Source organism: Pteropus vampyrus, unplaced genomic scaffold (assembly GCF_000151845.1).
Source record: "Pteropus vampyrus isolate Shadow unplaced genomic scaffold, Pvam_2.0 Scaffold193, whole genome shotgun sequence".
NCBI lineage: Eukaryota > Metazoa > Chordata > Mammalia > Chiroptera > Pteropodidae > Pteropus > Pteropus vampyrus.
In genome coordinates, this window is record NW_011888974.1 from 1,160,389 (window position 1) to 1,166,569 (window position 6,181).

Sequence of the window (6,181 nt, forward strand, 5' to 3'; positions counted from 1 at the left end):
TCTGAGGTCTCCCCTCTCCGCATCCTTTCGGCCATCATTTACCACGCCCCCAGTCACAGACTCTCCCACCCCAGGCGTTTACAATTTGCAGGGCTATTTCACATTTCCTCCTTGGATTCGCACAGCAATTTTCTGAATTTGCCTGGGCACCAGGCGCTTCTGCTCTACAGCTAACTTAGACAAGTGAGTCACCTCCCCAATCCTCAGTTTTCTCTTCTGTAAAATGGGGTGGTGATATACACTGTGAGGATTAGACATAGTTAATGTTGAGTGCCTTATCTGTAATAATGAATACCTAATATATTGCTGTTATTTAAGGAGACGGATTCACAGAGATGATGTCACCTCTCTAAAGTCACATTACAGGTGGATGATAGGCAATCTTAATTCTTCTCCTCTGTGCAGGCTCCACAGAGCACATGATGCCTGTCTATGCTGGGCGCTGGGCCAGGCTCTGTGGAGGCACTGTTTCTGCCCTCAGGGACTTCACGGTTTTAGGCAAATGGAGTCACATTCTCACTCAGCTTAACTCTAGAACAAGACAGAATGTCAGGTGTCACCACATGATGGCTTCCTATGTGAGTCCCATTGATGCCAGAAGATGTTATGTGCCTTATCTTCATAGCTAGGCTTGGCCAGTGCCATTGTCAGAAAACAGATCTGAGAGATTAAGTCAATTGACTAAAATCAAACGGTCATGAGTGAGCTTGTTTCACTTCATCTCACTGCCAAGAAAGTACAGAGGTGGAACCAGGGGCAATCAGAAAGAGGTGACATTTGAGCTGGGTTTCAAAGGATGAATAGGAGTTCTGAAGTTGAATGAGAAAATAATGAAACCAAAGAGAAGACCATTAGCCAAGGCACAGGGCCTGAAAGAGCCCAACAAGGACTCCTCCAGCCAGTGCACACTGGGCAGATGTCTGAGAAAGAGAGACAAAATCGATGGAGTGGGCCAGGACAGGCTTGTTGATAGACTATAAAGCCAACATTTCTTCCACATTTTTATAACTGAAATTTGGTTTTCCCCTTCAAGATTCAACTGAAATATCACCACCTTCAGGAGACCCTCTCCACCTACCCAGGCTCTGTTTTGTGCCCCACTCCTTTGGGCTCCCACAGTCCCTGCTCTCTCTCCACCATGGTCCTGAGCATTAGCAAGAGCCTCTCGACAATTCCCAATTTTCTGGCTATGATCTCCCTGGTTCTGCTCTGCCTCCTCATGACCCATAATTTCCTCTAAGTTTCCACAGGTCTCCTACACCAGAGGTCCCCAACCCCTGGGCCATGGACTGGTACCTGTCTGTGCCTGTTAGGAACTGGCTGCACAGCAGGAGGTGAGCGGCGGGCAAGTAAAGCTTCATCTGTATTTGTAGCCGCTCCCCAGTGCTAGCATCACTGCCTCACTCCACCTCAGATCATTAGGCATTAGGTTTTCATAGGAGCACCAGTCCCTGGTGCCAAAATGTTGGGGACCGCTGTCCTATACAATTTTCTTACAAGGCCCTTCTTTGGCCCTTCCCACTCTGGGCTCCAGGACTTCTTCACTCTAAGAGGCGCTGATAAGACCTGTCGAGAGGCCACTGCCTCAGCTTGTCCCCTCTTTCTCACTAATCCCTTTTTGTTTAGCCGAGTGGACACCCTGTCGAATGCCCCATAACAATGTCCTCGGTAAACCTTCCCCACAATTCTCAGACCCCGAACCTACTCCTGCCTGTCTCAGTAGATAATTCCACTGTCCATTACAGAGAGAAGCTTCTGCCATTTTCTGCCTCACTTCTTTGGATTTTCTCTGTATCTGCCTCAGTGCCCTTCTTCCTCACCCACTTCCAAGAAAGGCAGCTTCTCCTCATTGCAAAGCGAATCTAGGTAACTTCTCTATGGGTCTCACCTTTACCTGCCTCCTCCAAGATGCCTTGCCCCACTCCATTAGTTATATCTTTCTCAGCCTTTAAACACACCTCGATATTTTGAAAGTAACCTGTTATCGACTGAATGTTCATGTCCCCCCAAAATTCATATGTTGAAGCCCTACCCTCCAATATGATGGTATTCGAAAGTGGGGCCTTTGGGAGGTCATTAGATTTAGATGAGGTCATGAGATTGGGTCCCCCATGTTGGCATTAGTGTCTTTGTAAGAAGAGAAAGAGAGTAGAGTTCTTTGTCCATGTGAGGGCACAGCAAGAAAGCAGCTGTCTGCAAGCCAGGAAGAGGGCTCTTACTAGAAACTAAATCTACTGGCACCTTGATCGACTACATTCTTACTTCCAGGACACCTCTTTTTCACATTTGACACCATTGACCACTGTCTCTTTCTTGACTATATAGCAGTCAGAGCCCAGATATTTCATAGCCATCAGGTTGACAAAAACTAAAAAGTTGAGTAATAGGAAGTGTTGGTGAAAATATGAGTGACAGGAATGCTTATGCACTGCTAGTAGAGAGGGAATCAATTTACTTTGGAGAATAGTTTGACGAACTCGTAATTCAAAGATGCTCAGGCACACTACCCAATTGTTCCCTCTTTGGTAGACAGAATAATGGCCCCCAAAGATATTCACATCCTAATCCTGGAAGCTGTGAATATGTTACCTTCCATGGCAAAAGAAATGTTGCATTAAGTCAAGGTTCTTGAGATGGAGAGATAGATTATCAATCCAATGTAATCACAAGTATCCTTATAAGAGAGAGTCAGGAGAGTCAGAATCAGAGGAGATGTGACAGCAGAAGCAGAGGGTCAGAGACAGAGAAACTTTGAAGACACTATTTGCTTGCTTTGAAGATGTAAGAAGGGGCCACAGCCCAAGGAATGTAGGCAACCTCTAGAATCTGGAAAAGGCAAGGAAATGAATTCTCCCCTAGAGACTCCAGAGAGAGAGCACGCCTCTGCCAACACCTCAATTTCAGCCCAGTGAAACTCATTCGAACTTCTGACCTCTAGAGCTGTAAGATAATAAACTTGTGTTGTTTTAAGCCACTAGTGTTGTAATAATTTGTTATAGCAGCCATAGGAAACCAATACAAACTCCTAGGAATTTTGGCTCTCTTAGACTAAAAGGCAAGAACAGGAATGTTTATAGCAGCTCGACTTGTATGTAATAATGGAAATGAGCAGAGAACGGCTACACATGTCAACTTGAGTAAATCTCACAAACAATGCTGTGTGAAAAAAGGCAGCCTCAGAAGAGCACATTCAGTAAAATATTGTTTATATGAAGTTTAGAGACATGCAAAACTATACTCCATATTGTTTGGGGATACATACAAAGTAAAAGTATGGGATCTGAAAGTACCAAATTCAGGAGCGTAGCTATCTGGCAGAAAAGGAATGGAATCACAGAAGAGACAGAGGGGACTTCGATGGCATTGAGAGTTTGATTTCTTAAGCTGAGTGGAGGGACACAGGTGTACACTGTATTATTCTTTATAGTTTTGGTAAGTCTGAAAACTTTTATATAAAATTAAGAATTTTTTAGGGTCTATTTTTAGACCTTAGCTTTAAAGTCAGACAGACCTGGGCCCCATTCTGAGCTCTGCCACTTCCTATGTGACCAAGAGCAAATCCTTTAATTATATCATCTGTAAAATGAGAAGCTGAAGGATTAGATGACTTTATATAAGCATCTAGAATGATGACTGGCACTTAGTCAGTGCTCCAAAAACAGCAGCTGCAATGAGTTTATCTTTCTGGAAACATTCCCTTGGTTTATAACTCACAGAGAACGTACTATCTTCCAGGAACTTCCAGGAGATAACTGTGCAAAGGGAACGCTTTGCCTCCATGGTTCTCCTCCCTGCTTCAGTCTTTAAATTCACTTTTCTCCAAGGATCTGATCCCCAATCCCTTAAAAAAAAAAAAAAAAAAAACTTTATTAAGATATAATTCACATGCCATACAATTCAACAATTTAAATTGTACAAGCGTCCCTCTCAGGGCCTTTACTCTGTCTCTGTCGCTGTCCTTGTCTCTCTCTGTTGTCGAGGTCCTTCTTGGTGCCTTTACTCTGTTTCTCTCTGTCTCTCATTGTCCCTCTCACTCTCTGTCTCTGAGAGGAGACCACGCTCTGCCTGTGGAGTGTTACCCCTTTTCTAATAAACTTTCCTTTTGACTATAAAAAATAAAAAATAAATAATAAATAATAAATTGTACAAGCATGCAATGGTTTGTGGTATATTCAGAGCAACCATTGGCACAATCAATTTTAGAACATTTTTTGATCACCCAAAAAGAAACTCTGCACCCATTAGCAGTCACTCTCCATTTCCCCTAATTCCACCCCCACCCCCACCTCCAGCCCTAGGCAACCACTAACCTACTTTCTATCTCTACAGATTTGCCTATTCTGGACATTTCATACCAATGGAATCCTATAATATGTGGCCTTTTGTGACTGGCTTCTGTCATTTAACATAATATTTTCAAAATTCATTCATGTTGTAACATTTATTAGTATTTGATCTCTTTTGATTTTTTGGCAGTAAAATATATACATAACATAAAATTTACCATTTTTCAAGTATACAGTTCTGTGACATCAAGCACATTCTCATTGTTGTGCAACCATCACAACCATCCATCTCCAGAACTCTTTTTATCTTCCCAAACTGAAACTCTGTACCTATTAAACAATAACTCCTTATTCTCCTCTCTCCCAGCCCCTGGCACCTACCATTCTGCTTTCTGTCTCTATGAATTTAACCACTCTAGGTACCTCACATAAGTGGAATTATACAGTATTTGTCCTTTTGTGACTGACTTAGTTCACTTAGCTGAATGTCCTCAAACTTCATCCATGTCGTAGCATGTGTCAGAATTTCCTTCCTTTTTAAGGCTGAATAATACTCCATCATATATATATAGACCACAATTTGTTTATTCATTCATAGGTTGATGAACATTGGGGTTGTTTCCATTGTTTGACTATTATAAATAATGTCGCTATGAACATTCACATACAGCTTTTGTGTGACATATGTTTTTTTCTCTTGGTTATATACCTAACAGTGGATATTTGATAATTTTATGTTTAATCTTTTTTAAGGAAAGGCCCAGCTATTTTCCAAAGTAGCTGCACCATCTTGCAATGTATGAGAATTCCTATTTCTTCACCACCACTAGTTATGGTCTGTCTTTTTATTATCACTACTCTAGTGGGTGTACTCTAGTGGGTGTGACCTCATATCTCATAATTTTGATTTGAACTTCTGTAATGACTAATGATGTTGAGCATCTTTGCATCTGCTATCAGTCATTTTTATATCTTCTTTAGAGAAATGTATATTCAGATAATTTGCTCATTTTTCAATTAGGTATTTGTCTTTTAATTGTTGAGTTGCTAAGAGTTCTTTTTTTTTTTTTTTATGTTTTAGGCAAGGCAATCCTTGGTTGACCTCACAGATTGCAAGGATCTTGTCAGCTTACAATCCCTTATTTTTTTTAATTTATTTTTTATGCCTACAGCACCCGGTCTTCCTAGGTGGTCTCCCATCCAAGTACTAACCAGGCCCGACCCTGCTTAGCTTCCGAGATCAGATGGGATCGGACTTGTTCAGGGTAGCATGGCCGTGGACAAGAGTTCTTTATATATTCCGGAATCTAGTCTTTTATCAGATGTCTGACTTGTAATTTTATCTCATTCTGTAGGGGTTTTTTTTTGTGATGGTGTCCTTTGAAGTACAAAAGTTTTTATTTTGATGAAGTCCGATTTATCTATTTTTATTTTGTTGCTTGTGCTGTAACATCACATCTAAGAACTCATTTCCCAACTCAAGATCATGAAGATTTATCTTTATGTTTTCTCTTAAGAGTTTTTATAGTTTTAGCTCTTCCATTTAGATTATCGATCTATTTTTGAGGTGATTTTTGTATATGGTATGTAGTAGGGATTCACCTTTTTCATATTGCCATCCAGTTTTCCCAGCACGCAAAGACACCCCCATTTTAAAATCTAGACCTCAGGTACACAGATGTAGATTAATCCTAATTCTTGTTGTTATTTTTTAAATACATTCTCATCTTTGGTCATATATGGCCTGCTTTTATTTCATTTATTTGTGGACTTATTAATATTTAATGAGCACCCAAAATAATTATTTTGATATTCATCCATGCTGTTGCATTTATGAACAGGTTGTTCCTTTTCATTGTTCCTCGCCAAATATCACTACTTGTTTTATCCCTTCA

At 40.8% G+C, this 6,181-nt stretch overlaps 1 protein-coding gene and 1 non-coding gene across 2 annotated transcripts in view; both read right to left on the minus strand.

The window, feature by feature from the left end:
- Nucleotides 1–3,745, minus strand: part of VPS37D (VPS37D, ESCRT-I subunit) — an 8,030-nt gene extending 4,285 nt beyond the window's left edge. The window contains exon 1 of the mRNA XM_011371528.2: nt 3,726–3,745. The gene's annotated coding sequence lies outside the window, so the exon portion shown is untranslated. The remainder of the gene's footprint in view (nt 1–3,725) is intronic.
- Nucleotides 3,746–5,449: 1,704 nt separating this feature from the next.
- Nucleotides 5,450–5,568, minus strand: LOC111746568. The gene has a single exon (XR_002783173.1). It is a non-coding gene; the product is annotated as a 5S ribosomal RNA (ribosomal RNA).
- Between the last annotated feature and the right edge of the window lie 613 nt (nt 5,569–6,181).